The 26,096-nt window shown below is 36.4% G+C and overlaps 1 long non-coding RNA gene and 1 other non-coding gene across 2 annotated transcripts; both read right to left on the bottom strand.

The window, feature by feature from the left end:
- Positions 1-781: 781 nt before the first annotated feature.
- Positions 782-24,826, bottom strand: LOC107152892. Its single transcript, XR_007343188.1, has 5 exons — positions 24,550-24,826; positions 20,815-20,956; positions 10,399-10,564; positions 1,278-1,622; positions 782-1,139 (listed from the first exon to the last, which is right to left on the bottom strand). It is a non-coding gene; the product is annotated as an uncharacterized LOC107152892 (long non-coding RNA).
- On the bottom strand, positions 24,310-24,440 carry LOC125616066. The gene has a single exon (XR_007346680.1). It is a non-coding gene; the product is annotated as a small nucleolar RNA SNORA38 (small nucleolar RNA).
- Positions 24,827-26,096: the final 1,270 nt, after the last annotated feature.

Raw genomic sequence — 26,096 nt, forward strand, 5'->3', positions numbered from 1 at the left:
AGAACTAGACAATTAGGAAGCTCAAACCCAGAAAGAGCCCAAAAAAAAAAAAAAAGGAAACTTCCTGTCTCTTGCATGTCCATAGTGAGGCCCTCTTGGCTCAGAGACCAGGAACCCAGGATCCTTGAAAAGACTGTCAGTTGATCAAGAAATCACTGGATATTGTTCTCATCATAAAAAGATAAGTATGTGAAGTCATTTATATGCTAATTAGCTCTACATAACCATTCCAGAATATATAGCTATTCTAAAACTTGTCCTGTATAACAAAAAGTTCTTGACACTTTTAAAAATTTATCTTCTTTTGTTTTATTTGTGGTACTGCAAATTGTTCTATTACTGACTACACCCTTACTCCTTCTTTTGAGATAGGTTCTTGCTAAATTGCTGAGGCTGTCCTCTAGCTTGTGATCCTCCTGCCTCAGCCTCCCAAGTCACTAGGATTACAGGTGTGCACCACTGTACCTGGTGACATTTAATTAATTTTTAAAAAGAAATCTTTGGAGGAACATCTTTTATGTCATGCAGCCTATTTAAAAATGGGATTAGGAAACTTGTGCTGAGTCCACATTTTTTGAATTATCACAGGGTTTTAGATACTGCCCTTGGCACAGTTATCATAGTAGACAGAGCCATATGCTTGCTACTCTGCTCTGAAACTCCTGCTGTCAATATTATCTGTAGATATGAGGAACACAGCAGCCCTTGGGTGATATTTTTCCAAACTCTTATAAAATGCAGATTTGTAAATGTAAAAAAAATTTAAAAACCACCCATATCACTTGTATATGAAAAAAATTGTACCTGTATCTAGTCCACAACAATATTAAAATATTGCTCTTAGAGTGGCGTCATTTATTAAGCATTCATTTATTTAATATCTTAGTGTCTTCCAGGTACCAGAAGCCCTAGGAATACATAGATGATTATTTTCCTTTTAAACCCTTCAAAAGTCATCTACAAAATTTTTTCAGATGATTTACAAAGATATAAACAATGCTGCCAGATAACAGGAATTCGAAGTAGATAAGATGGATATGGGGCAAATGTGGAGGCAGGAAAACTCTGAAGTTTGGCCGCATACTTGCTTAGGGTGGACCACCTTTCTGGCTCTAGACGTCTCCACAGCCAACAGGAAACTGTGAAGTTGAACAAGACAAGATTTCCGACCTCAGGGAGCTCTGAGTCAGTTGAGGAAACAGATGTGTAAACAAACAATTACAGGGCAATGTGACAAACGCAAAAGTCGAAGTTCTCGAGGGCAGAGGAAGTGATACCTGTAAAGGATGGAGAATGTCCAGGGATGGGAATAGCGCGTCCAAAGGCTGGGAGCCCTGAAGAGCATCACGCTCTGCCTGGGAAATGGGGTCAAATTTCTAGAGACCTCATCAGAGAGGTTATGGAAGGCATGTGGGTACTTTTTTTTTTTTTCTCTTAATGAAATAATGCAGGAATCCATGATAAGTGTTTTATGGCAGCAAGAATAATAAACAGCTTCTATGACATCGGAGTGAAGTAAAGAAATCAAAATAGACAAAATAGCAAAGAAGAGATGAACAGGAAGCACTAAAACTTTGCCTTGGATACCATTTGTCCATTTCAATTTAGATATCCTCAGAGACCTGTTGGAAAGAAAAGGGTTTTCTGTTAAGGTATAGGTTTTAAAGATTCACAATCATCTTAAAACAGCCTCTGAAACAGTAGATAACAGAACAGAATCCTGGGACTTTTCAGATCATTCGAAATGATAAGGACCCACACTTTTATTCTTTTTTACTTTATTTATTTATGTATTTTTATTTGTTCTAATTAGTTATACATGACAGTAGAATGCATTACGACACATTGTACACAAATGGAGTACAACTTCTCATTCCTCTGGCTGTACAGAGTAGAGTCACACAGTAGTGTAATCATATATGCACATGGGGTAACAATGTCTGGTTCATTCTACTATCCTTCCTGCCCCCATACCCGCTTCCCTTCCTTCACTCCCTTCAGTCTAATCCAAAGTACCCCTATTCTTCCCTAGACAACGCCCCCCCTGCCATTTATTGTGAATTAGCATCCGCAGTTTATTTCGCCTAGCATGATATTCTCCAACTCCATTTACCAGCAAATGCCATAATTTCATTCTTCTTTAAGGCTGAGTAGTATTCCATTGTGCGTACATACCACATTTTCTTTATCCATTCATCTACTAAAGGACATGTAGGTTGGTTCCATAGTTTAGCTATTGTGAACTGAGCTGCTAGGAACATTGATGTGGCTCAATCACTGTAGTATGTCCTTTGGGTATAAACCGAGGTGTGGGATAACTGGGTCAAATGGTGCTCCATTACAAGTTTCCAAGAACTCTCCATACCACTTTTCAGAGTGGTTGCACCAATTTGCAGTCCCACCAGCAAAGCATAAGCCACATTTTTATTTTAATTAAGGAGGAAAGAAGGATAAATTGCCAGAATAGCTGGATAGTGGCAAAACTGGAATCAAACCAAAGTTGTCCTCGTGAGTCTCTTTCACATGACCATGTGACCTCTCTCAACCTAGTGGTAAGGTTTTGAAAAATGAAGGAGTGCTCAGCACCAAATGCACAAAAATAAAATTTAATAAATAAATACTGACAGACATAAAACTAGAAATGTGAAAGAATAACTTAAATAGAAGACATTGATTCAAATTCCACGGATTAGAAATATCTGTTGCAATATATGGGAAGCCATTAAATACATGAAGAATTCTATAAAGACAGTTGCATACTTGTAAGTATAGGAAACTATAATTATACACATAAAAATTCTTTGACAATTCTCCCAGTTTGCCATAAATGTATCCTCACATTTCTAGGTATTCAGTATAAAAATAACTCATTTTCAATGAAGAATGAATTACTGAAACTTGACAAAAAGCTTTATTTTTGCACATTGTATGGCAATCAGCCCTTTTGGTTGAAATTGTCTTCTTAAAAATCCTTTATCTTCTTCACTGATTTATCTTCTTTTAACAGTGAATCCTAGTACCTCATTCTGGGGTGTTTCCATCTGGCTCTCAATCAAGTGGTTCCACACCTATGAACACTTATGAACATCTATGAACATCGAGACAGTTCCATATTCAAAGGAATTCTTTGTTGAAGTCTTTTAAAGTAAAGCAAAGAAAAATAATTGCACCCTATTTTACTCTTTGAAAGCTCTGTTTACGTTCTCTGTATTGTATTGCTGTTCTTTTGCTTTGAAAAGGACCACCTGTGTCTCTTTTAAAGCTTGTTGAATTTTCCTGGTGAGAATGATTTCCAGGTACACACTTTTGTGACATGGCCAATGATTTAGATCTGACAGTACCTGGTTCACCAGACTTGGACCCTGTTCCCCAGGTGAGCTTCTTGTTGGTACAAAAACCTTCCTGGGCAGTGGGCTGTCTCCCTAATGCCTTGGAAAGGATCACCATTGTTCATCTTAATACAGCCAGTGGGAAATTAGTATCTGACTTGAGAAGCACAAAATCTGAAGAACAAGAACAGGTAAATGTGAAATCAGTATCTTTAGTGACTCCCAACTTCCCCAGCGGGCCGGGGGGGGGGATTCTTTTTTGTTTTGTTTTGTTTTTTTTTGGAACTGGGGGTTGAACCCAGGCCCTTGTGAAAGCGTGGCAAGTGCTTTGCCCCTGAGTTACATCCCAGCCCTACTCCATCTTTTTAGTTTTTTTTCCTTTTCCTTAGGTATCAATTACACCCTGCAAAATAGCTGTCTGAAGTGCCCCCCATAAGGAATATTCAGAGGTAAAATGATTAAACTATGAGAGCTATAACCTACTCAGTGGATGACAAATTTTTCATGAATTAAAAATTTGAATGGACTAACTATAGGCAGGAGGAGCATGGCTAGAGGAAGTGAGGTCTCGCAAAACATGTCTCTGAGTTTTATTTTTTTCATTTTTTAAAAATATTGGTTCATTATAGTTGTACATTATGGTGGGATTTGTTGTTACATGAACACATTATAACAATATAGTTTGGTCAATATCATTCCCCAGTATTACCCCTTTCTCTCCTCTCCTCCCACCCTGGTTCCTTTCCTTTCCTCTACTGATCTCCCTATGATTTTTAATGAAATACCCCCACACCTGACCTTTTTTTTATTTTTTTTTTCCTTTCTAGCTTCCAACTGAGAGAAAATATACAACCCTTGACATTATGGGTTTGGCTTATTTCACTTACATAATGTTCTCAGTTCCATGCATTTTCCTGCTAATGACATAATTTCATTCTTTTTTTTATGGCTGAATACAACTCTGTTGTATTTATATAACACATTTTCTTTATCCATTCATCCATTGACACCTAGGATGGTTCCATAGTCTGACTATTGTCAGTCATGATGTTAGAAACATGGGTATCTGTGTATCACTACAGCATGATAACAATTCTTTAGAATAAATACTGAGTAGTATTGCTGGATCATATGGTGGTTCCATTCCTAGTCTTTTGAGAAAACTCCATACTGATTTCCATAGTGCTTGTAGAAATTTATAATTCCACCCATTGGGTAAAGGTATATTATTTTTCTCCTCATTCTTCTAGCATTTATTATTATTTATATTTTTGATGACTGCCAGTCTAACTGGAATGAGATGAAATTTCAGTGTAGTTTGGTTTGCATGTCCCTAATTGATGACAATATTGAACATTTTTTCCCCTACATTTATTGGTCATTTGTATTTCTTCTTTTGAGAAATGTCTGTTTAGTTTATTTGCCCATTTATCAGTTAGGCTATTTAGTTTATTTTGGTGTAAGTTTTTTGAGGTTTTTTTTTCAATATTCTGGATATTAATCCTCTATTGGCAAAGAAGCTAACAAAGATTTTTTTTTCCCCATTGTGTAGGTTTTTGTTCACATCAAATTCTTGTTTTACTGTGCAGAGGCTTTTAAAATTTGATGCCATCCTATTTATTAACTCTTACCACTATTTCCTGAGCTTTAGGGGTTCTATTGAGAAAACTGTTGCCTACACCTATATATTGAAAGGTTGACCCTATGTTTTCTTCCAGGAGTTGCATGGTTTCTGGTTTAATTCCTAGGTTTTTTATTCATTTCAAGTTGACTTTTCTGCAGAGTGATAACCAATGGATAACCAGGATTCCCAGCACCATTTGTTTAAAAGCTATCTTTTCTCAAATGTATGTTTTGGGCACTTTTGTCAAGGATCAGATGATTGTAGATATATGGGTCTGTCTCTGTGTCTTCTATTTTGTACCATAGGTTTATGTGTCTGTTTTTATACCACTAAAGCAATTTTTGTTACAATAGCTCTGTAGCATAATTTGAAGTCAGGTATTGTGATGCCTCTCCAGCATTGCTTTTTTGGCTTAACATTATTTGGAATAATCTGAGTCTTTTAGTCATATAAACGAATTTTAGGACTGTTTTTTCTAGTTTTGGTGGGGATTGCATTGAATCTGTATGTTGCTTTTGGTAGTATGGTCTTTTAAATGATATTAATTCTGCCTATCCATGAACATGGGAGGTCTTTCCATCTTCTTGTGTCTTCAATTTCTTTTTTCAACGTTGTATAGTTTTCATTGTAGAGGTCTTTTACCTCCTTGGACATATTTATTCCTATGGGTTTTTTTTCAAGGTTATTGTAAATGGATTTTTTTTTCCTTATTTCTTTCTCAGCAGATTTATTATTGGTATATAGAAAAACTATTGATTTTGGCATGTTGATTTTATAACTGCTACTTTGCTAAATTTGCTTATGAGTGTAGCCATCTTCTGGTGGAGCTTTTTGTATATTTTAAGCATAGGATCATATCACCTGCAAACAGTGATAATTTGCTTTTTTCTTTCCTATTTTTATCTGTTTATTTCCTTCTCTTGCCTAATAGCTCTGGCTGGAATTTCTGGTATTATATTGAATAGGAGTGGTGAGAATGAATATCCTTTTCTTGTCCCAGATTATAAAGGAAATGCTTTCAGTTCTCCCCCATTTATTATGATGTTGGCTTTGGTTTGTTGTATATACCTTTTATGGTGTTAAGGTAATTTCCTTCTATCCCTAGTTTCTTCAGGTTTTTTTTATCATGAATAAGTGCTAAATTTTGTTGGGAGCTTTCTCTGTGTCCATTGAGATGACTATGTGATTTTGTCCTTAATTCTATATATGTGGTAAATTGCATTCATTGATTAGCGTTTGCTAAACCATACTTGCATCACTGGGATAAAACTAATTTGGTCATGATGTGTCATCTTCTTACAATGTTGTTGAATATTATTTTCTAATATTTTGTTAATCATTTTTACATCCAAGTTCATCAGGGATATTGATCACTAGTATTCTTTACTTAGGGTGTCCTTATCTGGTTTTGGTATGAGTGTGATACTGGCTTCATAGAATGAATTTGGAAGTGTTCCATCCCTCTCTATTTCATGTAATAATTTGAGGAGCACTGGCATTAGTTCTTTTTTTAAATGTTCTGGTAGAATTCAGTTGAGACTTCATTTGGTCCTGAGTTTTTCTTTTTTGGAAGTCATTTTATTATTGCTTCTATCTCCTTGATAGTTATCGCTCTGTTTAAGATTTTTTTATGTACTCTTGATTCATTTTTTGCATGTTATATGCATCTAGAAATATATCTATTTCTTCTACACTTCCAACTTATTGCAGTATAAATTTTCAAAATAGTCCCTAATGATCCTCTGGATTTCTGTGATGCCTTTGATGATTTCTCTTTTTTAAATCTTTAATTTCATTAATTTGGGTTTTCTTTATTTTTCTTTTGGTTGGTTTGACTAAGGGATTATCAATCTGGTTTGTCTTTTCAAAGAACCAACTTTTTGTTTCATTGATCCTTTGTGTTGCATTTTTATTCTCAATTTTGTTTATTTCAGCTTCAATGTTAATTATTTCTTTTCTTCTGTTGGTTTTGTAATTGGTTTGTTATTGTTTTTCAAGAGCTTTGGAATGCATTATTGGGATCTTTCTGATTTTCTTATGTATCCATTCATAGCTATAAACCTTCCTCTTAGAAAAGTGTCTTCATAGTTTCCCAGAGGTTCCAGTATGCTGTATCACTATTTTTATTTGATTCTAATAATTTTAAATTTGCCCTTTGATTTCTTCTATTATCCATCATTTAAAAGTGTACCATTTAATATCCATATGTTCATATACTTTCTGTAGGTTTTTTTGTCGGGGGGCCTAATTTCATTGCATTATGATCTGATAAAATGAAACCGTTATATTGATTTTTTTGCTAAGAGTTGTTTTGTGGTCTAAAATATGGTCATTTTTTGAGAAGTCACAGCAGCTGAAAAGAAAGCACACTCAGCTATTGTTTGATAAAATAGTCTAAAAATAAAACAAAATGTTTTAAAATAAATAAAATGTTTGTTAACTCCATTTCATTAATATTTTTAGACCCAAAGTATCTTTATTGAGTTTGTGTATCAATGCCACAACTATTGGAGAGAGAAGTGTATTGAAATTACTCAGCATTATTGTACTGGGGTCTATCTGAAGCTTTAATTCAATTAGTTTCTCTTTTATATAATTAGTTATGCCTACATTTGGGGCATAAATATTTACTATTAAATCTTCTTGTTGGATTATTCCCTTTACCAGTATGAAGTGAACTTCAACTCTTCTGAATAATTTTGGCTTGAAGTCTTCTTTGTTAGATATGAGAGCAGCTATTCCTTCTTGTTTGAGGGCTCTGTTTGCATGGTATTTCAATTTCCATCCTTTTGCTTTCAGCTGCTGGCTGTCTTTGCTAGTAAGGTGAGTTTCATGCAAACAACATTACTTGGGTCTTGTTCTTTAATTCATTTTGCCACCCTATATCTTTTAATTGGAAAAGTGAGACCATTTACATTCAGTGTTGTTATAGAGAAACGTTTATTAATTCCTGTCATTTTGATTTATATCCAGTGTTCTATTTGGCCCTGTTTCTTATTTGCTGAGCTGATCTTCAAATGCCCATTTGTGAGCTCTCAGTTTGTTTTTTATTTCTTCTGTATAAAGTATTTCTTTAAATATTTTCTGTAGTGCTACTTAGTAGTTATGAATTCTGTAGTTTCTGCTTATTTGGACCTGGAGAGCTTGTTTGGAGGTTCTAGCAGGGGAGCACAGCTACTCATATACCCTTGAAAGAAGAACGGTCCTCCTCTATCAGAGAAGGCCATCCTCTTTGACCACTTTTGCAGCTTCAGGAGGGACACACTTAGAGCAGCGAAGGAGGAAGGGGACACCCACTTAGCCAGATCATTCGAATCAAGCCTGGTGATCAATGGGATGACAGATGTCACAGCCAGATCACCTTCACATATTACAATGCCTAACATATAGAACAAGGATAGAATTTTAAAAGCTTCAAGAGAAAAATGTTGAGTCACATTTAGAGGTAAACCAACTGGAATTAATTTTGATTTCTTAGCACAAATTCCAATTAAATTTCTCATTCATATTTTGGACTAACTTCCTTAATTCACGCAGTTGTTTTTGTTGATTCATCAATCATTTTTATAATCATTCTTTTGTTCTTTATCTGATATTTCATTCACTTCAATATCTTTGGAGTCAGTTTCTGGTGAATTATGAATTTTAGGAGACATTACGTGTTACCTTGTTTTTTTTCATATTTCTTGTATTTCTGTGCTGAGTTTTGTGAATCTGTTGGGATGAATATCTCTTCCACTCTATGTGTGAGCCTTTTTAGGGCATAGACTTCTCTTGTCAGTGTGTCCTTAAGTTATCTAGATTGAGCACCCCCATACATACCCTTCAGCCATTCCTACTTGGATCCTGATCATTAGTTTATGAAGGTTTTTTTTTTTTTTCCCTACCCTTCTTTGTAGTAAAGTATTTGTGTTTGGGGCAAGGTGCACTGTCTCTTGGCTGGGTTTAATTCAGCAAACAGTGTCTCTACCCTGTGAACTTTTAGTGCCTCTGCAGATTCCCGGCACTTCAGAACTTCCGCATTCTTGGGTTCATCTGTAGAGCAGCTTGCAGCTGGAGCACCAGATCCTTGATCTTGAAAACAAGCTTCCCCATCTGCTGACTTGGCCTGTTGTCCTCCTGAGAGACTTCTCTGCTAGAATCTCCTGTTCTCCAGCTTTTTTTCAGGGTAGTTCAGGTTCAGCTTTGGGATTTCTATCTTATCCCTGGCTCCTGCGTTCTCTCTCTCTCATCCTCTCTCTCTCTCACTCTCTCTCCCCACCCCTACCTTTCTCTCTCTCTTTCTCTCTAGTTCCCATCAGACATGAACTTTGCTCTGCCATGTGTTTGTGCCATGTTCTGCTTTACCCTAGGCCCAGAGCGATGGATTTGGCAGATCATGAACTGAACCTCTGTTACTGTAGCCAAAATAAACCTTTATTTCTCTAAGTTGTTTTTGTCAGGTATTTTGATCACAATGATAATAAGGCTGACTAGCACATCATCCAAAGTCTCCACTTTTGCTCTGCACTCTTATACATATCAAACAGTATATATTTTATCTGTAGAAATATTAACATATACTACTTTATAGCTCAAAAATGCCCTATCAGGCTAGAGATACAGCTGAATGGTAGAGCAATTGTCTGAGGCCCTGGATTTATCTTCAGCTCCTCAAAAAATAAAATGAAAATATCCCTTCTTTATTGCCTTGGCTTCACAAAACAAGGATTATTAACAACAACAAAAAAGACACATATCTAGCCAAGAAACAGGAAGACTGAAGTATCAGACAGTTAGCATAGTACTAAGTGGCAGTGGTGACCCCATTTATCCACTGTACTTTGCCCTGCCCTGTATTGTTCCTATTATACAAAAGCAGTTCTCACTCCACTCTAGAATGTCTGCACTCACCTTCCTCTCACCCACACTAGAATATCTATAGCTTCTCTAAGTTACCTACGAGGCTTTTCTGATAAAGAGGTAAATCTGCTTCAAATCCTGTGTCTACCACATGCCAAATTGGCTCACCCTCCCTGAAAATTAGTGGTCTCATCTATAAATTGAAGTCATATATAATTGCTTTTTGTAATGAGTAAATGTATGAGTAAATAAATGAATAGTGTTCATTTATTCTCTGTGTAATTAAAACCATGTTAACACAAAAGAAAATAATGTCAATTGGGAAAGCACCTGATATAGAGTAGATACAAATATTTGCTTTCTATCCTCCAGCAGTTTGATTACTTAATTAACAAATTTCACTGTGATATATTTGTTATATAAAAGATGTTCACTTTTGGTTTTTGACTTAAGGGAATCCAAGATGATACTTTCTTTATTTGTCCCACCTCCAGGTTCATCCAACACCAGATGCATCCAATACAATGCCCAAATTCATCCCCAACAAAATTGAAGTCATATACCTCAGGTGCACCAGTGGTGAAGTGTGATGTCTGCACTCACCTTCAAGATTGGTCCTCCGGTACTGTATCCTAAAAAGGATGGTAATAACATCACCAAGGCAACCAGTGAACAGAAGAGTCTGAGGATTACAGTGAAACTGACCATTCAGAACAAACTGGCCCAAACTGAGGTGGTGCCTTCTGCCTCTACCCTAGTCATTGAAGACCTCAAAGAAAAACCAAGAGACAGAAAAGAACAGAAAAACATTAAACAGTAGAAATATCATTTTAGATGAGATTGTCAACATTACTCAAAAGATGCGGCAGTGATCTTTGGCCAGAGAACTCTCAAAAAAGATTATAGAGATCCTGGGAACTTCTCAGGATTTGAGCTGCAGTGCTGGTGGCTACCACCCTCATGACTTCATAGAAATGTCAACAGTGGTGCAGAGATGGTAGTTAATCACGAAGAAAAATATTTCAATAAACAATCAGCAGACTACACCCCCCCCAAATAAAATGAAAGACTATATCTGTAACTCATGACTATGCAGTTGATGGAATATGTGAAAAATAAGCTCACCCTGTTTTGCCTTCCCTGCCAACCTTAGCTTCACATTAGCTGCTGGGAATGGGAGAGGGTCTGGGGAGCTATAGTCTCCCTGTATTCAGGCAGGGGGACCTGGGTAGTGCTTATCTTGGGAAAAATAGCAAAAGAGGGTAAGTTTAACTTTTCTGTTCTCTTACTTCCCTCTCTGAATACCTCTAATTTGGGATTTTCCTCCCCATTTATTCCACCCACTTTTCTAAATCCTGTATTTTAGCATTCTCCTCTGAAACTGGTAATTACAAATTTGTCCACTTTTAAGGCTCACAATTTCATTGTATTAAATACCTCTTGTGCCCAAAACAAGTTTATTCTTGGCCATAAATAATTTTTTATAGCTGAGATTATAGTTACAGAGCTTCAAGACTCAGTCTCTTTCAGAAGGAATCTCTCCCCATATAATTCAGGAATGTACCACAGCTTTTACTTAACAAAGATAATTATACATATGTAATTATACATCCACATGGGATGACAGTCAGGAAGTCCCATGCTACCATGTCCTTGGGCTAGGTATTCTATCGATACTTCCATGGCATTATGACTTCCATTAAATAACAAGGCCACCCAACTTCCAGAGAACACATACACACATACACTAATCTCTACATAAGACTTCCTACATCCTCTTTAATAAGATACATTCCTAAAAGGAAAAAGTAGGAGAATGGAAAATACTTTTTCCATTTGGTATTTTTCTAGTAATTGTCAAATGAAGTATGTCTTTGATAAGACAATGCAATATTATGTCTAGTTCTGTCTCAACATTTTGTATCTAACTTTGTAAATTATATACTTTAAACATGAATGACGTGAAGGGAATCTATCCAGATCCAAGAAGAGTTGGATCATTTTCTGTATTTCCTGTGGAAAAATTGGCCACAAAACTGAATTGTCCAAATCTAGCTGTCCAGTTAAATCTAGATGTCCAGCATGGGAGATATTACCCATATTTAGTTACTGAAAACATATCTAAATAAATTAAAACACACATTCTTTTCTTTTTATTAGATCTTTATGATTATACATAGTAGTTTGGGTTCGTCCCCCACAAGCTCATACATGCCTAGAAATAAATTTTGGTTCATAACCCTCCCCCTTTATCTCACCTATTTTCTTCCTATTCTCCCTCCCTTCTCTTTTTTCCTCTACTCTACTAGACTTCCTTTCACTTGCCTATTAATTTGTATTTGATTGGTTTAAAGCACACATTCTAAGAATTAAATACACAATTGATTTTGAAATTTAAATATAAAAACTGTATGTAAAATAATGCATTTTTAATAACCTTATGCTAATTACACATTAAAACGATAATATTTTGGATATGTTGAATAAAATAAAGTATATCATTAAAATTAATTTCACTGGGGTCTTATTCCTTCTTATTGCAAATATGGCTTATATTTGTGGCTTGTATTATACATCTGTTGGACAGCACTGGTCTAAATGTTCATTTAGTCATGAAAAAGCAATGTTTTCTTATTGTAGAGTATTAGAGCTAGCTAACTGATCAAACATCTCCAGTGACCATGTAATAGCTAACATATCATGTATTTACATATTTATTTATTTATTATTTCTATTTCTTTTCCCCCTAGAAAATAAAATTGTTAAAAATGTTAGTAGCCCATAGTGTGTGAAATAGCTGAAAATTCAAAATGCATCTGCCTTCTCCATTATGAGCACAGATTAGTAAGAAAGCCACTTTAGCTTTTGTTTTTAAGAACTGTGGGTAGAACTAAGTGTGGTGGTACATGTCTGTAATCTTACAAACTCAGGAGGTTGAGGCAGGAGGATTGCAAGTTCAAGGCCAGCCTCAGCAACTTAGTGAAACCCTGTCTCACCATAAAATGGACTGGGGATATGACTCATGGTAAAGCATCTCTGGGTTCAATCCCCAGTTCAAAAAAAGAATATGGATATCACATGTGTGGGCAGCTGCCATAATTGTACAAGTGATATGTGCCTAGAGACTGGCCATTGTTGTGATATCCAAGGAGATCCTAGGACCAATGTTCTTTGACTACCAAGAGCTGATTGTACTCATATATATATATATATACACACACACACACACACANGTGTATGTGTGTGTGTGTTGCTAGGGATTGAACACAGGGCCTTGTGCATGCAAGGCAAGAACTCTACCAACTGAGCTATATCCCCAGCCCTAAGTATAACAATATTTCTAAGAAAAAAACTTGGGACAGTTTTGTTTCTTTACCAATGTTGACACAAATGTTTAAAGCAGAATTCATTCCTAATTGAGACAGAGGCTGAACAATGTAAACCAGCTGTGTTTTGGTATACGTAAGTCTATCCTGCCAACTAGAAGTTCCCTACTGAGATAAGAACTTTCTTTACCTTAATTGCCAGCATCTATTTTGGGGGGGCAGGGGTGGCATCTCCAGTCAAGCACCTCCTTGGCAGTTTATTTGCCATTTTATCTCTAATGATATTCTGTTCCATAAAACTTTACTGTGCCCCACATAAAGGCAGTGTCTAGGGCTAGGCCAACCTGTGTGTTTCAACAGAGGAGACAGCTTTCAAACAGCCTCCCTTCTTTACCTACTCTCATCCCACCCAAGAAATTCCAAGTAGATTTTCTTTTTAATTTTGAGGGGGAAAAAATCTAGCCTTAGAGAATAACCTATTTCTTTATTTTCATGATTGAAAAGAAGTGGGAAAAACAAAACCAAACAACTCTCACTCCAACGAGGTATTCATTTGTTAAAACTGTTCTGCAGATGGAAAATTTCAACTTTCTTAAAAGCCAAATAAGCTTTTTTGCTAAAAATAAAATTTTAAAAATGATTCCTAGGTACCTCTTATCATCTTACCTATTAGTCAGGCATTCTAATTTCATCTCATCACCACCTTAAATAAAACAAACTTAAATGAATGATATGCCACTGGGCTAATGTCAAGCAGCCTTTATAAACAGGATTTCTTAATTTGTTCTTTCATTGAATAAATGCTCCAAGAATACACTGAGGTCTTTTAAGCTTGGCTGGAATCAACTTATTGGGCAAGTAATGAATCTAATTGTTATGCTAGCTTCCATGTCAGCAAAATAACAGATGTACAGTATAATGGAGCAGGAAAAAAGTTGCTTTTGGATTGTTAGAGCAGGTGCTACATTAAAAAAAAAATCACATGGAACTTTTTCAAATGCATTTGGAAACAGTTGGAAGGCAGCCAGGAAGAGAGTTCTCCTTCAATCCCTTGGACATCCAGTTGTGAGCTGGGATTAGGCCCCTGAACAGCTGAGTCAATGAGGACACTGACACCTTGTCACTTCTTCAGCTCTTTATTCCTCCCTCACTCTCCAACAAAAGCACCAGAGATTGCCCTCCCCCAACTAGACACACACACACACACACACACACAAACACACATACACACACACACACACACACATACACAGAGTCCAGCTGCCAGATATGGCTTTCAGAGAACACCAGACAGCATTGACTCACAGTCCGGGGCAAAGGCAAGTTACCATGGTTCTCTGGCTATTATTGCATGCAGCACATCAGGGAATGGAAATAAGTGTGCACATGTTCTAAAAGGCCCTTTGGGAAAGATCAGTGGGGCTGCATGGGGACACAATGGCAGGCTTTGTTGAAGAGAAAGGATTTGGTCTGGCAAGCAACAGTAGTCCTGCTGGACATGGGGTTTGTCTGCAAGGGCAGTATGGGAAAACCATGTGCAAGGTTTACAGAACATCCTCATTAGAAAAAGTAGGGCATTTAGCATAATTAAAAGTCATCCTGAAGACATCAGGTAAGAGCCTGCTGTTTTTAATTAATTTGCTTCTACGATCCTGTGACTTTAAAATGGGTGCTGCTGTTGCCCACAGAGGTTTAGGATTACTCCAAAAATATACGTCATTCAGGTTGGGGTGAAACCAAGCATATGTGAAAATTTGATAATGGCAAAAGACAAAAAAAGAAGGAAAAATATGGGAGAGTGAGAAAGAATTGAAAAATATGAACAGATACTCATCTTTTACTTGCTAAAGTAATCTTGTTGTCTCTTCATGCTCTGTGCCTGAATATCCTCACATCCAAAATACAACTCCCCACTGACCTGCATCCTGCCTTGATATACAACTTATTTGGGAAAAAAAAAAATCCTAGAGTCAAGGTTAACAGAAAACAGCTGGGAAATAAACTCTGAGCCATATGTCATAGATTTCTCCAAGTACATCGATTTTTTTTTAACTCTATCTTGAGGAGTCAGCATCTCCAGAATAAGCAGGGTGAATTGAGGACCTTGCATGGTCTCTATGTCCATGAAAATAAATATGGTGAAGACTATATAACTGTGTGAGTTGGGCAAAGATCAGGAGGACTGAACAATATAAGAAATGCTATCTAAAATGTTTTTCTCTCATATGAAAAGTTCCTAACTGAAATGATGTGTAATTATTATAGCTCTCTGTTTTTCTTATGAATAGCTTATAGACATAGAAATGGTTTTATTTTGAAGAATATTTTTACTTTAACTATTTTTACTATAAAGTACACTACATAAAGTAATATCTGAACATCAAAGAAAATTTGATTATACCAAAGGTTTAAAAAGAAAAAATAGTAGTGGCTCACTACCTAAATCATATAAATTATACATTCTTAAAGCTATATTTTTTTTCTTTTTCTCTTTTATTAGTTTAATTGTGATGTATAAATTTATATTCTGCTTTTCTCACTTCTTTTTTTTTTTTTTTTTGGTGGTACTGGATATTACACTCCACATATACTAGGATACTATAGGCAAGGGCTCTATCACGGAGCTACATCCCCAGTCCTTTATATTTTGAGACAAGGTCTCTCTAAATTGTCCAGGCTGGCTTCAAACTTGGGATCCTCTTGCCTCAGCCTCTTGAGTAGCTGGGATTACAGGTGTGTGCCAACGTTCCTGGCTGCTTTTTCCACTTTATACAGTCAATGACTTCCTGCATCATGCATATAGGACATTCCATGCAAGGTATGATACCGCCCTCTCTGCAGAAGCTACAGAGTTTTCAGCAAGGTCATATCTCTTCCTGAGCATGTGCATGCATGTACGTACATGCGTACCAGCCTCTGTGCTATGTAGCCCTGCTACCATAGGCTGATTGAGAATGAGAGTTGAAATTATTCAACACAGACACGGTTTCTTTAAGACATGTCAGAGAGAAGGTGAGAGCTGGTGGTTGGGGGAGTGATATGGAAGTTTAGAAAAGGCAACAGAGCAAGAACCAGGAGGCAATAGAACCCAAGAATTATGAAGAGGAGGAGAGAAAACTGTGGACTATTGAGTTTAAGATAAGTCAGCCAGTGTGTAAACTGTATGAAATAGTCAGTGTGAAATAGTCAGCTATTTTCAAAAAGTGATCAAATAATTGAATCAGTAGAGGCAGAGAATGTCCTCTATAGTAACAGTTGACATGTTCAAGGTGCTTACAACATGGCAGACACTGTTCCCTGTTCTCTGTTTCCTGTGAGCCCAATTTTACCTCACCTGCCTCTCAGTCTCACGGTGCATGTCTTCCCGTAGTCCTCAAGATTCATGCAAGATCGCACATACTGGAAATGAAGGTGCCAGGATTGAACCCTGCAGAGGCTGGATCCAGGATCCACATCTTACCTACTGTACATATGGCTCCCAGTCACTTTTCAGCTCTCCTTGTGGCCCACAAAGATTTCCTGCTCTTCCTTACTTCCATGTTTGCCTTTATAGTAAATTTCCACACAGAAGTCACCTGAATGCCTGAGTAGGTCTCTATTTTTATAGACTCAAGAAGGCTTTTACATGAAACCTCTTTATACAACATACACATATATGTATATATGTGTATATTTATGCTAAGATTACAAAAAAAAAATGGAGAGGGAATATCAGTCCAATGTCTATGCCAGTGTTTACAAAGCCATTCCAGAGAGACAGGAAATAAATAACTGATGGCAAGGGACAGAAATGGGGCAGAATGAGAGTCTACTAATAGATACAGTGTTTCTTTGAGGGGATAATGAAAATGCTTTGAATAAAAGAGTAGAAATGGTTGCACAACTCTGTAAATACACCAAAATCCAATAAACTTTGAAAGAGATGAAGTTTATGTATGTAAATCATAGCTCAATATAGGTATAATTGAAAAAGTTGTACTATGAAATCACATCTCCTGGAAGCAACATTCCATACCTATGTTCACTGTAAGTCACATCAGAGGATTAGCGAACATCTTGAGAGATCACTTACCTGCCAATAGGTAACCAACAGCTCAGTTCCTGGAGGAATCCTAATCACTTTTTAATGATGTGTACACAAGAATAAAACCCATGGTTTGGGTAAAAGAAGGGAAATAATTTTAATCAGGTTGACCCAAAATTCTTACTAGATTTTATAGATATAAATCCTGGTGAACACTCACACACACACACACACACACACACACACACACACACACAGTTTTTTGTTTTTAAAATTAATAGTGCTAATGAAGAAACAAGGATAATGTGTTGAGGGTTTCATTCTATTTATGCACACACCATAGAGCTACTAGCTGTAAGACCTAAAGTCAATTTTTACAACATACTTCCAAGGAAGAGTGGGCTGATGTTAAGAAATGGTTTGTTATATTGACCCCTAAAAAGCTTGTTCTTCCTCGGATGAATGTACCAAATTGAGATTAACTTAGACTCACTTCAATTCATGATTATCTTTAATGGACAATAATGAGAAATATTTGCTCTTTGGTGATGGGAAAGATGTCAGAGCATCAGGTTAAAGGAACTGGTCAAGTAGTTCCTTAATGTCACTTTGTTCTAGCCACTGCAAGCATATCAGACATCCTTAAAAAGGGAATTGCTACCTACTAGCTTGCTTTAGGACTCAGTAATTACTTGTGCAGAATTTTTTAATCATATATTTATGCTACATTACAAAATAAACTAAAGGAAATTTTATGGAAAATAAAAATCACCTACAATCTCATCACTTTATGAAAATATTATTTTATAGTCTTCTCTTATTCTATTTCTCTCTCTCTTTCTCTCTCTCTCTCTCTCTCTCTCTATATATATATATATATACACACACACACATACATATGTATATATATATAGAGAGAGAACCATTAGAACGTACACTGTCACTTTCACATTCTGTTTTTACTTTTATTTAGTAAAAAAACACAACTTTTTGCCATGTTTCCATAATTTCTGCAATTTTTCATTGTATTGAAATATTATGAATTATTAAGTCAGTTACTTATTTTTAGATTGTTTACTTGCAATCGACTGTTAGTTAATACACTATAAATTATACAGTAAGGAACATTCTAGTACATGAATTCTTTTTCCTGTTGAATTATTTGGTCTAAGATAGATTTTTAGGATTGAAGTGGATGGGTCCAAGGGAAAAGAATATTTTTATGATGGCTCTTATATACTATTATTGCCATTATAACAGCAATACGTATTCAGCCTGGGACTACTGTCTTTATAAAAGAGAATTCATTGTCTCCTTCTACCATGTGAGGACACAACTAAAAGGCATTGATTGTGAAGAAATGAGCTCTCACAGATAGTGTTGATACCTAGATCTTGGATTTTCCAGCCTTCGTAACTGTGAGAAACAAGCTTCTGTGGTTTATAAGGTACCAGTCCACAGTATTTTCTTATGGCAGACAAAAACAAACCTACTATTTTCTTTGATCATTCAAGATAAACAAGTCTCCCGAATGAGACACCCACAGGTCAGTGCAAATGTAGCATGTTGCAGGCCAACCATGGGCTGTGTGCGTGAGCTGTGAGCACTTTGAGTGCATGAGTGGATAGACTGACGTTGCTGCTCTGTCTGGGCTGTGCATGTTTGGGTCCTGTTCGCTTGCTCTGCCTTATGATCTCAAACAGCACCTGAGATGGATGTGACTTACCAAGATGTCAATCAATCTCCTGACCACAAGACATCAGGAAACTAGACTCACCCCCTGAAAAACCTGATTCTTCACCTTATTTGGAAAGAACATTCCATAGAACTTCCCTTTGTGTTTCCCCCTTATATAAGAATAAAGAATTCAGGTGGCTCTTTCTCTTTCCAATGGACCCCTAAGGTTAAGAGCCATCCCAGATTTTGAAAAGGTAATGTTGTGTGCTTGCATGCTTTCTGCGCTGTTTTCTAAGTTCTTGATGTAGTCAGACTTTGTGAACCCGCCATCAGTTGCTAGCTTGGTTAGATGGCAATAGTAGCTGAGGATGCAGTGAATTTCAGGGGACAGAGAAGACATGAATAAGGCTGCTGCTGTCTAATATCACATTTCTACCAAGTTGAGCCTGCCCACTTCTCCCTTAGTAGTAGAATGCCCAATTTTTAACTGGCTATCAAGCCACCCAAAATAGAATTATTTTCTCTTCCTCCTGTGTAGATGAAGTGTGACTATAGGACCAGTGAGACATAAGAGAAATGTTGAGTGGCAGCTTCAATAAAATCGCTTCAAAGTAACTAATGCAAATATTGTTGCACACATTTTTTTCCAGTCCTTATTTTGCCACCTGGCAATCATTCCGTGCTCTGGTTGATATCTTGAAACATGAAGAAACATGAAGAAAGCACTACATTTAAAATCATGAGCTGAAAGGAGTACACCTTCAAGACTATTTTGTAATATGTTCACTACAATATACTGTCTATCTCCAGTATTTTTTTTTTTCATACCAGGGATCGAACCCATGGACACTCAACCACTGAATCATGTCAACAAGAACTATAATAAATCTCTTCATGTTAAATCTTTGCTAATTGTGGTTCTTTAGTCACACACAGTCAATTCTAAATGATAGGGAAGGTTTAAGTTGGGCTTTAAAATCCAATTCAGAGTTCTTGATCTGCAATTGCTACATAGTCTCCACCTACCTAGAAAGTGGCACTGCATTTTGCTTATATTATGACTACTGGTCTGTTAAGTGTCTGAGCTTGTAATTTCAGCATATATTTATAAGATTATCCAATGTCAAGTATATATTTGCATATAAATCATATTTTGATAGTTTCTAATTACAATTAATTTTTTCATGAAACTCTTTTATAAATTATATTCATCCAAGCCTATCTAATTTCTCAAGAGCTCTAGTTGTTGTGTCTTCAATATCTTATAATTTTAGAAGCATTATACTAGCTGGGCACAGTGGCATGACTATAACCCAACTACTGGAGAAAGGCCAAAGAATCACAAGTTCAAGGCCAGTCTAGTCTCGCAATAAAATAAAAAGAGGTGGGGGTATAGATAAGTTATAGAGCACTTGCTTGGTGTATGAAAGGCCTTGGGTTCAATCCCCAGTACTGCCAAAAGAGAAGAAAAATGTTTTGTGCTGCCAAATGAGTTTAAAAAATTAATATCTATATATGCATGACTATTTGTGCCAGAGAATTCAACATACTTGGGTAATAATCTAAATTTCATCTTCTACATCAAAGTAAATGAGATAATTTAATGAACTATAACCAGTGATAATTGTCATAAAGTGTATCTTAAGCAATCATAGGAATAGATATAAAGTGGACCCTCCTTTGGGTAACCACAATCCAGAAGTAGCATTCCTGACAGTCTAACAACAAATCACAATGACTATTTCTAGAACAGAAAATATGGTGAAGATCATCTAAGCCCCATTTAATCCCTGAAAATCAGAGTGCTGTGATGTAATTCAGGAAAGCAGTGATAAAATTACAATTAGAACCAGGGCAGATTGTATCACTGTTTCCAAATATTACCCTTCTTTTTTTATGAAATGATTCATTGATTGCACCCATCGCCAGGTAGCATGCAATGCCTATTGACACTGGCTTGGCCATTGGCAGGTAAGGGAGAGCTGTACCTACATGGCCAAGCAGAAGCTTTTCACAGTCATCATGAGGTTTGCTGACTCCTTGTCTTTTTCTCTCCACCAGAAGCTCACATGTTTTGGAAGGACAGACCGTTCAGCATGCAACCAAGAGGGCACTCTGAGGAGACGTGCATCAGCTCCATATCACATGCCAAGAAAGTAAAAAACACACTTTGTTTATTCTTCACTTTTGTAAACCACTGAGATTTTATAGTTTCCATCACTAGATCAAAAGTGAATATTTTAGGAAACAAGACCAAAAAGAATAAGTGATTAGCTCAGTCTAACACACTTAGGTAGTTAATGACAGAACAAGAAATAATTCTAGATTCTTTTCCCAGCCCAGTTGTCTCTTCTTATTTTCAGAGTTCCTTAAATGACCAGCATAAACAACTACACAGTATATTTTACTATGATATTTAGAACACCTGCAAAAGCAATTTACTCCATGACTAAAGCTTTGTCCAATTAATTTTTCCTTAATTGCTCTTATGCTGAGGGCAGTTCAAGGTTACTAACAGTCCAGGAACCTCTTTCATTCATTGTGATCATTACTGACCACATTGGCCAGGAGCGGTTGTTCTGGCATGAATAGGGTGTTGTGGAGCTGGGGACTGCATGAGATTTGCCCTTTTTCAAATGCTCTTGTAGTCCTGGCCATCTTCAAGTGCCTGTTATCTTGGCTGAGATAGAGTGTTCTAGCAACAGCTCCAACATATAGTCTTATCTCAGGAACGTGTGAACTCTTTCACACTTGGTTTCACTAAGTAGGCCTTTAAAAGTGATGGCAAATTCTGTCAACATCTGACACCTGCTTTCTATCCCCTCCAGTAAAAAGCTGTCCAGGAGCTTCAGGAACTCACACTACTACCAAGCTACTTCATGCCCCTTTTCATTTGCTGCTTGAGCCCTTTCCCTCCCAAAGTGATGTTTAAATCCGGATATTTGCCAGGCTTTGTGGTGCACACCTGTAATCTCAGTGACTTGGGAGGCAGAGGAAGAACAATCAAATGTTGGAGGCCAGCCTGGGAAACTTAGTAAGATCCTGTCTCAAAATAAAAAGCAAAAAGGGCTGGGGATGTAGCTCAGTGATAGAGTGCAATCCCTAGTACTGGGGGATGGGGGTAGATTTTTCATTGAATAATCAATGTAGACAACAATCTGAGCCATTTATTTAAAAGGTGGATTCAGTTTTTTTTTCTAATCCATAGAAAAGCTTGATCTAATTTTTTCTCATTATGTCAAAATATAATTTACTAAACTATACCTGATACTCTACACTAAGATAAATTTTAAATTCAGAAGACATAAAAGAAAAAGTTGATAAAGAGAGATAAAGAAAAGGAAAAAAAATTGTGTTTCTGCAATTCTAATTTGGCCTATTTTGCCTATTTGTAAAATAGCTCTTGTATTTATTCATTGAATCATTGTTTATAATAGCAAAGCATTAGAAACAACCTAAATGTATACCAACAGAAGGCAGATTACATTACAGATTAATTACAGATTACATTAATTCTTATAACCAACATTCTGGTTATGAAAGAGAATTTTATATACAATATAAAAATATTGTCAAGAAATGTTTAGTGGAAACAAAAAGAGAGGGATGAGGGACAGCAGATAAGGGATAACGATAGAAAAATTATTTCTTAATAGTTTTTATATAATTTGGTTTTTGAGCCAAGGAACCATATTATATATTTTTAAATTTCTTAAAGCAAAAAGAAGATTTTAAGGGTCAGTGTAGTTGAGCAGAATTAGGAAATCAGGCTAGTTAAGTTAGTTTTCAAAGTCTGTTTAACATTCATATAGCTACAGCTTTAATAATTTTTTACTTCTTTTTTTTATTTACTCTAGAGAAATGGGTTGGGCTATTTTGATACTGCATTTCACAATAATGTTAAGCAAAATTCCAATGAAGCATGTTCTATCCTATTGAAATTTATGGGTCCTGAATGCGGCTTTCTGGCATTCTTTTAAGAGTAAGTATGTGAGAAGAATTTGGGAATACAGCAATTTATATTTTGGTATTCTGATATATTTCCTACAGTATCTGAAGAAATAATAGCATTTTGCATTTCTTTTTGTGGCAAAGGCCTAATTGGAGAGAGAATTTATTTCCAACTCTATTGTTTCACACTTTTTTTACTTTATGGCTAGACAGGATAAGGACAGTGCTATGTTTCTTTGTTAATTGTTATAGATCTAAAGTATAAAATATTTTGAACACTAGGGTAGGGATTTTTTCTAGTAAGGAGCACTATACAGATACATCACAGCAGGAACTAACTGGTAAAAGGGGAAGTGCTTTCAATATATGCAGATTAAATAAAATAACAATAGAACAAATGAATCATATATATCAAGTCTCTACTATATACAAGCAGAATTATAGCCACATAGGAATATAGAGAGATTAATAGAATATAGTTCCTTCCCCAAAGAGCTTAAATTTAATACAGCAAATAAGATATGTAGACAGTTAATCAAAATACAAAGCAGAGTGTAGTAAATTGTTAAGGACCAGATTTATGGACCGCAGAGAAATTACTTCCACCTGGACATCTGCAATGTCATGAAAAATAAGAATTGCAAAGTAAAAATTTGCAAGCTTTCTTTCAATGTTGTGTAAGAAAAAGAGACCTGAGGACTTCAAGTGACTTCCAGTCATTAATGAATACAATTTCCCTGGCTCTATTGCTGCCAGGATGAAATAACTTACAAGATTTGCCTGCTTGCTTTTTAAATGGTGATTCTCTTCTCACTGAGAAACCTTCTCATTACTGATGGTGGATGTCTTAAGACCCCGGAATTCTCCAAAACTATCCAATTTTTAAAAATCTTAATTTCACACTACAAATTATAAAGCAACTATAAACAAGTCCATCATGAGTAGATGAACATGAGAAAGTCACCTTCAAGTCCTATCACCCCGCATCAAAAGAAAACATCAGATTCCAGAGCCTGCTAAGATGACCTCCAGGCTCTAGGGCCAGAACCAGATCAGCAAGAAACAAATAGGAGCCTCTCTCTCCCTACCTCCTCTGCAAAGTATCTTCACCTGACAGCGAATTTCAGTACTTTTGGAAAATGATGTTTCATAAGTCAATGGATACAAAAACATTATTTTCTGAGACAAACACTTTTTCTTACAACCCTTTTTCTTGAGCAGTTACAACAAGTATCAGAGCAGACGATCAAAAATAGACACCAGGAGAAAACTGCACAACTTAAAAACACAGGCAGAGGTGGATTTTCCCAGTCAGCTATGAATATTGATAAACCACTTTCAGGTGTCTTTTTGTTGTTGTTAATTGGAACATATAATGTTATACATAAATAGATTATTTCTACGACTCCTTGATCTACCTCTAAAACTGTCATATACTGTTAGGAATTTACAGAGAAATGAATTCTTAGATTAAAGCAGATGGCAAAATAAGTCTAATCTGAACTAATTTTTATTTATTTATGTGTTCATTTTCTTCTATGTGGGATGATTAATCCTGAGCCGGAAGGGAGCAAGCTGGCCCTAGACTTCTCCAAGTCCATATTTCTTTTCTTCCAATTCTTACATCTCCAAAGACAGGAAACCAAAGACCTGCCTTTGTAGGAGGTTTGAACTATTTTTTAAATAAAATACATAGCATTATGATGACAGTAATCAAATTTAGAGAAAGGGAATTGTTCATATAGGTACTTGGGGCGTTCATCTCTCAATACTAACCTATTTCCAGAGGTCTCTGGATGGATACTTCCCAAGAGAATTTCTTATGCGGTAACAATTCTCCTTTAGAGAACTCAAGTTCTTTTCTCTCTCTTCATCCTCATCTCTCTGCCATCCCTCTGTCATAGCCCTTTTCACTCTTCTTCCAGCGTCAGGTTATGAATTCTCAACCTAGACTCTAAATTTTTAAGCAATTGCCTCATTATTTGGACTCTGATTACAGATCCTGTTCAGAGTTAAATTTTCACTAACCAGCAAAGGTTACCAAAGTTCGGCATATGTTAGGCATTATTTTTAAAGGCCTTCCTCTCTAGTAAGCTACAGAAAGAGTAGATGACTGCAAACCTGCAAATCAGCAGCCAGAAACATGCACTATGTAGATTTGCTGGTTTCTTGCAATAGAAACCTTCCTTTTCTTACAACAGATATATTTCCTTCTGATTTTGATTAGACCGATTAAAATAGGAAAGGACCCATATCACCATCCCCCTAAGCCAACTTCAGTTATGAACTGAGCACCGTGCTTGTACAAGGTGTGACTTCTACCCTTCAAGGAAGCAGACAACATCAGAACGCCTTCATCCTACAAAGATTAGAGAAAATCCTGAAGTAGAGCTGGGAGGAGCAACTAAGCTTAACTCTAAGAATGTTCAGAGGAAGAAGGGTTTTGATACAAAGACCTAATATGACACAAGGAAGCAAGTTTAATGCTGGCCATAACACACTCTCTGATTTTGTTTGCTTTTTTGTTCTGTTTGTTTTGGTTTGGTTTAGTTCTGGGGATTGAACACTGGACAATCTACCACTCCAGCCTCAGCCTCCTGTTTAGCCTGGATTATAGGTGTGTGCCACCACACCTGGCTACTCTCTCTGTTTCCTTAAATAATATTTTACTTTTAATTGTGTTGTCCTAGTATATTCTCTTCCATTAACCAGAGATAAATCACTCAATATATCTGTCTCTGTCTCTCTCTCTTGCCCTGGTTGTAATACTACTTAGTTACCTCAAAGTGTTGCTGGAAGGACTCATAAGTATGTTAAGTGCTTTGAAGATGAAAAGCAATATATAAATGCTTAAGTATTACTATAAAAGCTCAGTAAATGAGCTCATAGCATGTGATCTAAATGGAACGCATGTGAATACAGAATCCACCAGATAGCCAAACAACAAGAGAAGCTTCGGCTAAGACTCAGAACCCACATGACACTGAGCCCTTAATATCATCAAATGTTTCCAGAGCTGAAAAGCTCTCAGATATCATTCAGTGCAAGTCTTTTCTTTTCACAGATTGAGAAAAGGGGCCTCAAAATTGGCCAGTCCAGGAAAGCACAGATGAGAAGAGACAGACATGGCACAAGAAACCACATCTCCTTAGTGCCAACCCATCCTTCTGATACCTCACTCATATTAATCTACAAGATGTCAAACATAAGGATAAAAATAGCAAGCTTAGTTGAATTGCTGGCATGTGTTGCCACACATGTGAATATTGGAAAAAATACTGATTTAAAACTGAATTCTTTTCATTCAGAACTAGTGTCCTCCT

This window comes from Marmota marmota, unplaced genomic scaffold, assembly GCF_001458135.2.
Source record: "Marmota marmota marmota unplaced genomic scaffold, marMar, whole genome shotgun sequence".
Taxonomy (NCBI): Eukaryota; Metazoa; Chordata; class Mammalia; order Rodentia; family Sciuridae; genus Marmota; species Marmota marmota.